Raw genomic sequence first — 7,618 nt, 5'->3', positions numbered from 1 at the left:
TAGGAAAATACCTTTAAAATGAGAAGGACTGCATAAATACATAGAGGTAAATCTTTGTAGATGTTTTTACTATGTAAGCTAAAGCCCAAAATCTAAGGACAAGAATTAGAGAAAATACAAAAATACAAGGAAGATCAATGAGAATGAATTGTCTTAACTTTTATTTATTTCCGTTTATAGTTCTGGCACTGACACATTTTTTAAAAAAAGATTTTAATTTTATGTAAAGATAAACTTCAATAAAATAACTTAAAAAACATTTACATATACATCACTAAATCTCCATAAAATATACAATACTTTTGATACAGCTATAGGCTAGAATGACTTTGAAGAAATTATACATATTCATAATTTTTAAGACATATCTCATGTCACATGTAGGAATAAATACTTAGATTGGATTTGCCAAGACATGAATATTAAACACTCCATGACATGCACTCAGAAAATAAAATATATACTTTGAAAACATTTTAAAAGCATAAAACAATTTAGATTTAGTCTAGATATACATTAGAGCTTCTAAATAGAATTCTGAACATTATAAATAAAAGATATTATAACATCAAGTGAAATATAGTCCAAAAGATGTTAAGAACCAGTTTGGACATGTAGAGTATAAATTTTCTACTTTGGCTAGAGTTCAGTCTCATCTTTTTTTAACCTTGAAATGAGATGGAATGCTACTTGAATATTAAAATTTGCTAACATTTTAAAACTTTACAAAATACTGGTTTTTATCTTTTAAGTACGTGTAGGCTGCATTTTCTCATTTATATTGATATGACAAACACAAGAACTTAACTGTCTAAAACAAAAATCTGAATATTACTGCTAAACAAAGGTAGGTATTTAACATTCCACAGACCAAATCACTCAAGTGCAGCAGACTATTTTATACGTACAAAGTAATGATTTATAGGAATTATATTGTTTAACACTCACAAGCAAATCTGGATAAAATTCTTTCATGTATTTCTGAGCATGATTAATACTTATAAAATATCTCTCTGATGATTATTGGCACACAAAAATTTCCTTCTTTAAGAGACAATATATAAGAGAGTTGATAGCAGTTAGCTGTTTGGCATTTTTAAATAATGCTATTTCTAGAAAACAGCAAGATTGTCCACCCAGAACTGCATGAACCAACCTTTGATTCACTGCTATAACCTGAATCACTTCACCAATTAGATTAACATTACTGTACATGAGGCTAAGAAAATTAATAGAATATGACAGAAAACAGGACATTAAAACAGAACAATTCTGATTTTTTTTAAAGGCAGCATTTACACATGAGCTGTAAATTTTATCCACAATTTAATACATTTTGTTATAAAGCACATATTATGAATTCTCTGCTTCTGGCCAGGTATATCATTCTTGTATTTGTTGTTAGTGAAAACGTCTGAATTTGGTAATTGAAAACTTGTCACAACTGTCAATTATTGGGTGCTTAATATAATTTGAGATTTTATGTAAGAGAATGGTTTAAAAAATCTGATTATAATAAAATATCTCATGTTGTTTTTAATTACTGTGCCTATGAAATAAAATCAAAACAATCCTTCCAGTCCCCTCACTGTATTCCAGTATTTATAAACTATATTAGTGTCATTTAGATTGAGAGGTTGTCTTAGATAACATATGGATAGTATTTTCTAAAATACTCCCCCCTGGATCTATGGATTATTATAATGCATTTCAATTTTACTTTCTGAAGAAAAAGAAAAAGGACAAGTTGTCAACTTATGTTTTTCCTGTTCATTCTTCCACTGGATAATTGATTTTGAAATTAGAGTAAATAATTTCTAAATTCTTTAACAGATTTGTTTTAGAGTGAATTACTTAAAAAACATGTTTATATTCATATATTTAATCTTAATTAGTGGTAAAATAAAGCTATGAGAAAGCACTTGATAGCATTACCCTCATAGCATTTTCATCAGTGAACTAACTACTGCATATGATTGGGAACAAAATTTCAAACTTTTTAAGTCTACTTTTAATTTAGACATTTTACATATACATAAAATCATGTGCTTGGTAATTATTGACTAAGGTGCATCAATCAAAATTATTAGGAATGTTTATATCGAAGAAAAATATTAATACCAAATCTTTAAAACCTAGCTGACATCACTTTTAGACGTAAGTGTTCAGATGCAGATGGAAAGTTCTATTTCTCAAGTCTAGTGCAGATCCCATCAGCCATTCAGCTAATAAGCCTTAACAGGGGTTACAGCTTTCTTCACTATGTTTTCCTAAAACTCAATATAAATCTGTTGAACTTGCAGCATGTCTAGAAGCAGACCTATAATTTCAAATAAATACATGATGCTTAATGCATTTTAATATGGTAGGTTAAACCATATATAAATTATCCTATAAAATATATATCTGATGATATTTCAACAGAATGTTTTCAAGTTGATAGTGGTAGCTAATAATGCTAGAACTTAAAAAAACTTTCAAAATTCAAACATTAAATTTTTAATATACTATAAATATTCACTGAATCTAAAAATAATCCCTAATTATATAAGGTTCCTTTTGAAGTAGTTATTTGTTTTTAAAAAATTATAAATAATTCTTATACTGTGCCTCTCTGTTCTGTACTTCAAAGATATGGAATGTTATCTTTATCGCTATATAAATAACAAATAGTCCTTTAAAGAAGGGGTTGAGGAGGACTGTGGCAAATTTTCCCTGTTATAATGTGCATTTATGGGTATAAAGTTGAAAATACCATTTGCATATATCAGGGAAACTGGCCATGTTCTGCTTTACAAAAAAATAAGAGTTGAGTTGCTCCTTTAATAAAGTTACTGTGCATTCAGCCCAGCTGAGTTAAGGCTACATATATAATAAAGAGAAGAACTGAGGCAATTATTTGGATAAATCGGAAGAATTCTTAAGGTGAGTACTTTATTGGTCTAAATATTTTTTCTCTCCATCATATTTTGATTTTAATATACAATAGACCCTTCCCTTTCCATTTCACTGTACCTTATGAAATGTTACATAGGTAAGAAATATCAATAGAATAATAAATTTCTCTATGAAATCACATTTGCTTCTTATGGGACAAATTAATATTAACATCCATTTGAAAATCAATTGTCAAAGCACCTAATTCAAGGAAAAAAAACACTCTGTAAAATAAATGTTTTATTATATGCAATGATCAAAGCGAGAAAATTTTTTTACCAGTAAAGTGACCATTAAAGCACATATCACACACCCCTGGTGTCTTAGAGAATGAATCTTTTTGGCTACATTCGCAGCTTTGACATTGTGATGTGAACAAGCCAGACTTAAAGAGAAGAAAAAACATCTTGGAGACTGGCAGAAACACAATGAATTTAGCGATAGCCACCTTTTCACTCCCAAGAATACCTTATTAGATCTTTAGAGCCATGTTAAAATGAATCACACTTATGCATTCATAGCTGGCCAAAGAAGAGTCATTCAGAATTTCACTGGAACTAGCGAGTAACTTTGTATATATTGTATAGTTCTTAATATATAAGAACGAAAATTAGAGTTTATTGATGAAGGAACATAAAAACCAATAAACACTTTGAAAAGACATTATAGAAATGCAGAAAGTCAACATTTCTTAAAGATGTGTGCTATATGAGAACCATTAATCTATTCCTATAGTAAATCACAATTTTTAGACAAGAAGGGAAAAAATCCAAGTTAAATATGAGTAAAAGGAAACATACACAGACAAATCTATGTGTTGTTTTTGGGGGGTTAGGGGATGTAAATTGTCAGGGAAAATGAGAAAGGGTGTGCAAAATAAAAAAATTAGTTTATGCTCTTACAGTAAAAAAAACAAAACAAGTACTATTAAGTAAAAAAAAAGTGACAGTTCCCTTAGGAAAATTAATAAAAAGTTAAAATAATTTAAAAATAAGTCCCACTATTTAAATAAATAGCAACAATAGCAGGATTATTTGTCACTGATTTTCTTCCTTTCTTGTTTCAGAAATTATTTGAATAAAAGAAGGGAGAAATAGTCTGATAGCAGCTATTTATATAACACAACTGAAGGCACACATAGGACTCAAGAATTGATGTGCAAAGGTGTGGTGAGTATCAAGTGATTTTGGCATGTACAAAAACCAACCCTGAAATGCTGTTGAAGATCTGGTGCTATTTATATTTATAGTTCCATACCTAAGTGACTAACTCAATTAGGGATCCATAAAAATCTTTTCTTTCTGACATTTCTAGCAATAAAATATACTTATCAAAACTTGCTAGCTTATCTGTGCAAATGTACACTTATCACTGATGCAAAAAATATGTATGAAAATATACCCCAAAAGACCTGCTTTTCATAATGTTCAAAAGATCCTGTGTGGAGTCAATTGCTGAAGAACAATCAAGATCTGACTTGGAACGAGAAACCAAAATGTGGAATCCAGAGGAGATAAGACAGCTGTGCCCAAGTAGGAGGCACTTGAATTTGTTGATGAAAGCTTAATGGAATTTACTTTCGAATAGCTGATCATAGATAAGATACTTGTCCTTGGAAAATTTAGGGCCAATAGGCCAGGTTTTGATAGAAAACATCTTAGACCATATCCTAGAATGCTTCTTTATATCACATACATGATTCAGCTAGATTAGCACTGACTTAATTGCCACTAATAGTTATATATGGTCTTGGGAAAAAAGGATACCACTGAAATCACTGAATACAATATTCATTTTAGACTATCTCAGGACCACATCAGAAGCATCATTGTCAGAAAGATGATAGTTACTTCCCTTTACCCTAATATATTCAATATATCTCCCTTCATCAGAATCAGTAGCGCCACATGTACAGAGCCTGTTGTCAAAGAGTGATTCAATTTCCTCTAATTTTTTCCCTTTGGTCTCAGGAAGACAGCCATAGATGAAAAGGAGTCCCACAGCAGCAAATCCAGCATAGAGGAAGAAGGCTCCTGCGATGGAAAATAATGTACAGTTAAGTCCTCAGTAGGTTCTTAGAACTGAGGCAAGATGATACTCAGTTGATTCCTGAACAAGAGTGGGGTTAGGAGCCCTGTGCAGTTGAAAATCCACATGTAACTTTTGCCTCCTCACAAACTTCACTAATAGCCTAAACCTAGTGTGACCGGAAGCTTTATTGTTAACATAGTTATGTCGTATGTATTAATACTGTATTCTTACAGTAAGTAAGCTAGAGAAAAGATACTATATTAAGAAAATAATAAGGATAAGGCAATACATTTACAGTACTGTATGCATTTATTAAAAAATCCATGTATAAGTGGAACTGTCATTCAAATTGTGTTATTCAAGGGTTGACTGTGTAATGAAACCAATTTTACTATAGACTAATTGATATAAATTAGAGTTGTTCTTGCTGCATCTCATCAATGTAGTAACAAAACAATACTGAGTGCAACTAAGTTATTTGAGGCCCTGCTGTGTATATGTGTGCCTAGGATGGAAAGAGGGCTTGGTTTTAACTTTTTTTTCTGGTCAATGATGCATCATTAACTGTGGTCTGAAATGGAACCAAAAAATTACTGCCAGCTAGGTCACTCTAATTGTTCTAACCCTATGAATAGAATGCAATTTATTTTTCTAAAGTCATGTAATGCCAAACTCAAGAACTATAGCCCAGGTTCATATATAACTTCTGCTTTTAGGTCTTCCCTCCCCTCCCTGGCTGGAGATAACTGCTGCTTTCCTATGAGTTTTCATAGCACTTTGCTGAGGCCCCCTATCAGAGTAACCAAGAAGTATTATAATTATGCACATTTATTTTGTCTTATCTGCTAGGCTGGAGGGAGAAATTTCATTCTCATTTATCTTATATTTCTGCAATGACATCAAATTATGACACTGCTGATTTCAGGACCTAGTGGAGTACATGGCAACACTACCCTTACAGTCTCTCATGCCCAAAGTCTGGAGTCAGCCTTGACATTTTTCTCACTCTCCCCTCCAATATCCAATCTGTTAAGGAAATCCCGGTGAATCTACTTTCATAATCTGAGAGATGACACTTCTAACTGTTGCACTGATACCATCCTCCCTCATCTGCACTGTTGCCAATAGTCTCCTAATTGGTCTCCTTGTGCCTTCTCTTAGACCACTCTAGTCCAGTTAGCACCATCTGACATACTACAAAGCTTATTTTTTTATTTAAGAATTTTTTTTCTGGTATAAATTTTTTTTAAAATATTCTACTTATAGTTGACATACAATATTATATTAGTTTCAAGTATACAACATAGTGATTAGACATTTGTACAACTTATGAAGTGATCATCCTGATAAATCTAATACCCATCTGACACCATACATGTTATATTATTGACTATATTCCTTATGCTGTACTTTACATCCCATGACTATTTTTATAACTACCAATTTGTACTTCTTAATTCCCTTTTTTTTTTTATCCATCTGCCCACCCCTTCCTATCTGGCAACCATCATTTGTTCTCTGAATCTATGAGTCTATTGGTGAGCATTTAGGTTGCTTCTATTTCCTGGCTATTGTAAATAATGCTGCAATGAAGTGGACTTGTTGGGTCATAAGGTAGTTATATATATTTTTAGTAACCTCTATACTGTTTTCCATAGTGGCTGCACTAATTCACAATTCCACCAACACTGAGGGTTCCCTTTTCTCCACATGCTCTCCAACACCTATTGTTTCATTGATGGTAGCCATTCTGACAGGTGTGGGGTGATATCCCATGGTAGTTTTAATTTGAAATCCCTGATGATTCGTGATATTGAGCATCGTTTCATTTGTCTACTGGGTATATGTACTCTATCACTTTTTTAATGGGATTCTTTTTTGGTATGATTTCTTTACATATTTTGGATATTAATCCCATGCAGGATGTATCATTGGCAAATATCTTCTCCTACTCAGTAGGTTGCCTACTCATTTTGTTGATGGTTTCCTTCACTGTGCAAAAACTTTTTATTTTGATGTAGTCCCAATTTTTTATTTTTACCTTGCCTAAGGCGACATATACAAAAAAAATATTGCTAAGAGCAATGTCAGAGTTTACTGCTTATGTTTTCTTTTAGGAGTTTTATAGTTTTGGTTCATACTTTAAATGATTCAATTTCATTTTCTTGCAAATATCTGTCCAGCTGGAGAAACTAAGATGGCGGCAGAGATAAACACCGGGAAATTAAGGCCGCTCACAACAATTGATTAATACCTCAGAGAAACAATACGGACTTCATCCAGAACCATAGGAAGCCTGGCTGACAGTAAACTCTACAACTAGAAGGAAGGAAACGCACACTGAGACCCAGAGAAGCTGCAGGAGAGAAGCGCAGAGGTACGGGGCTCGCGCGCGCGGAAAGGGGCTGGCACCCGAGGACGCGGCGGTCTTTTGGAATCCGGAGGGAGTCTCAAGCTCCCGAGGGCTCTGAACTCCAATCTCCAGTTTCAGGCGAGTCTCTGGGGACCCAGACTCATATGGGGGGAAACTGGACTGTCTGGCACCCGTTGGAATGCGAGGGCGGCTTTCTCTCAGAGGTGCTGGCAGTGATTACCGGGACACTGAAACTTGGGGCCTCTTAGCGTAGGACTGAGGATCAGCCATTGCTGT

The 7,618-nt window shown here is 33.2% G+C and overlaps 1 long non-coding RNA gene across 1 annotated transcript in view; it reads right to left on the bottom strand.

Annotated features, from left to right (window-relative positions):
* Positions 1-4,758: 4,758 nt before the first annotated feature.
* Positions 4,759-7,618, bottom strand: part of LOC102763904 — a 10,167-nt gene continuing 7,307 nt past the window's right edge. The window contains exon 3 of the long non-coding RNA XR_435876.2: positions 4,759-4,970. This is a non-coding gene — a long non-coding RNA (uncharacterized LOC102763904). The remainder of the gene's footprint in view (positions 4,971-7,618) is intronic.

The sequence above is a fragment of the Myotis davidii genome, unplaced genomic scaffold (assembly GCF_000327345.1).
Source record: "Myotis davidii unplaced genomic scaffold, ASM32734v1 scaffold902, whole genome shotgun sequence".
Taxonomy (NCBI): Eukaryota; Metazoa; Chordata; class Mammalia; order Chiroptera; family Vespertilionidae; genus Myotis; species Myotis davidii.
Note: the sequence above shows the minus strand (reverse complement) of the source record. Positions and strands in the feature narration are given on the sequence as shown.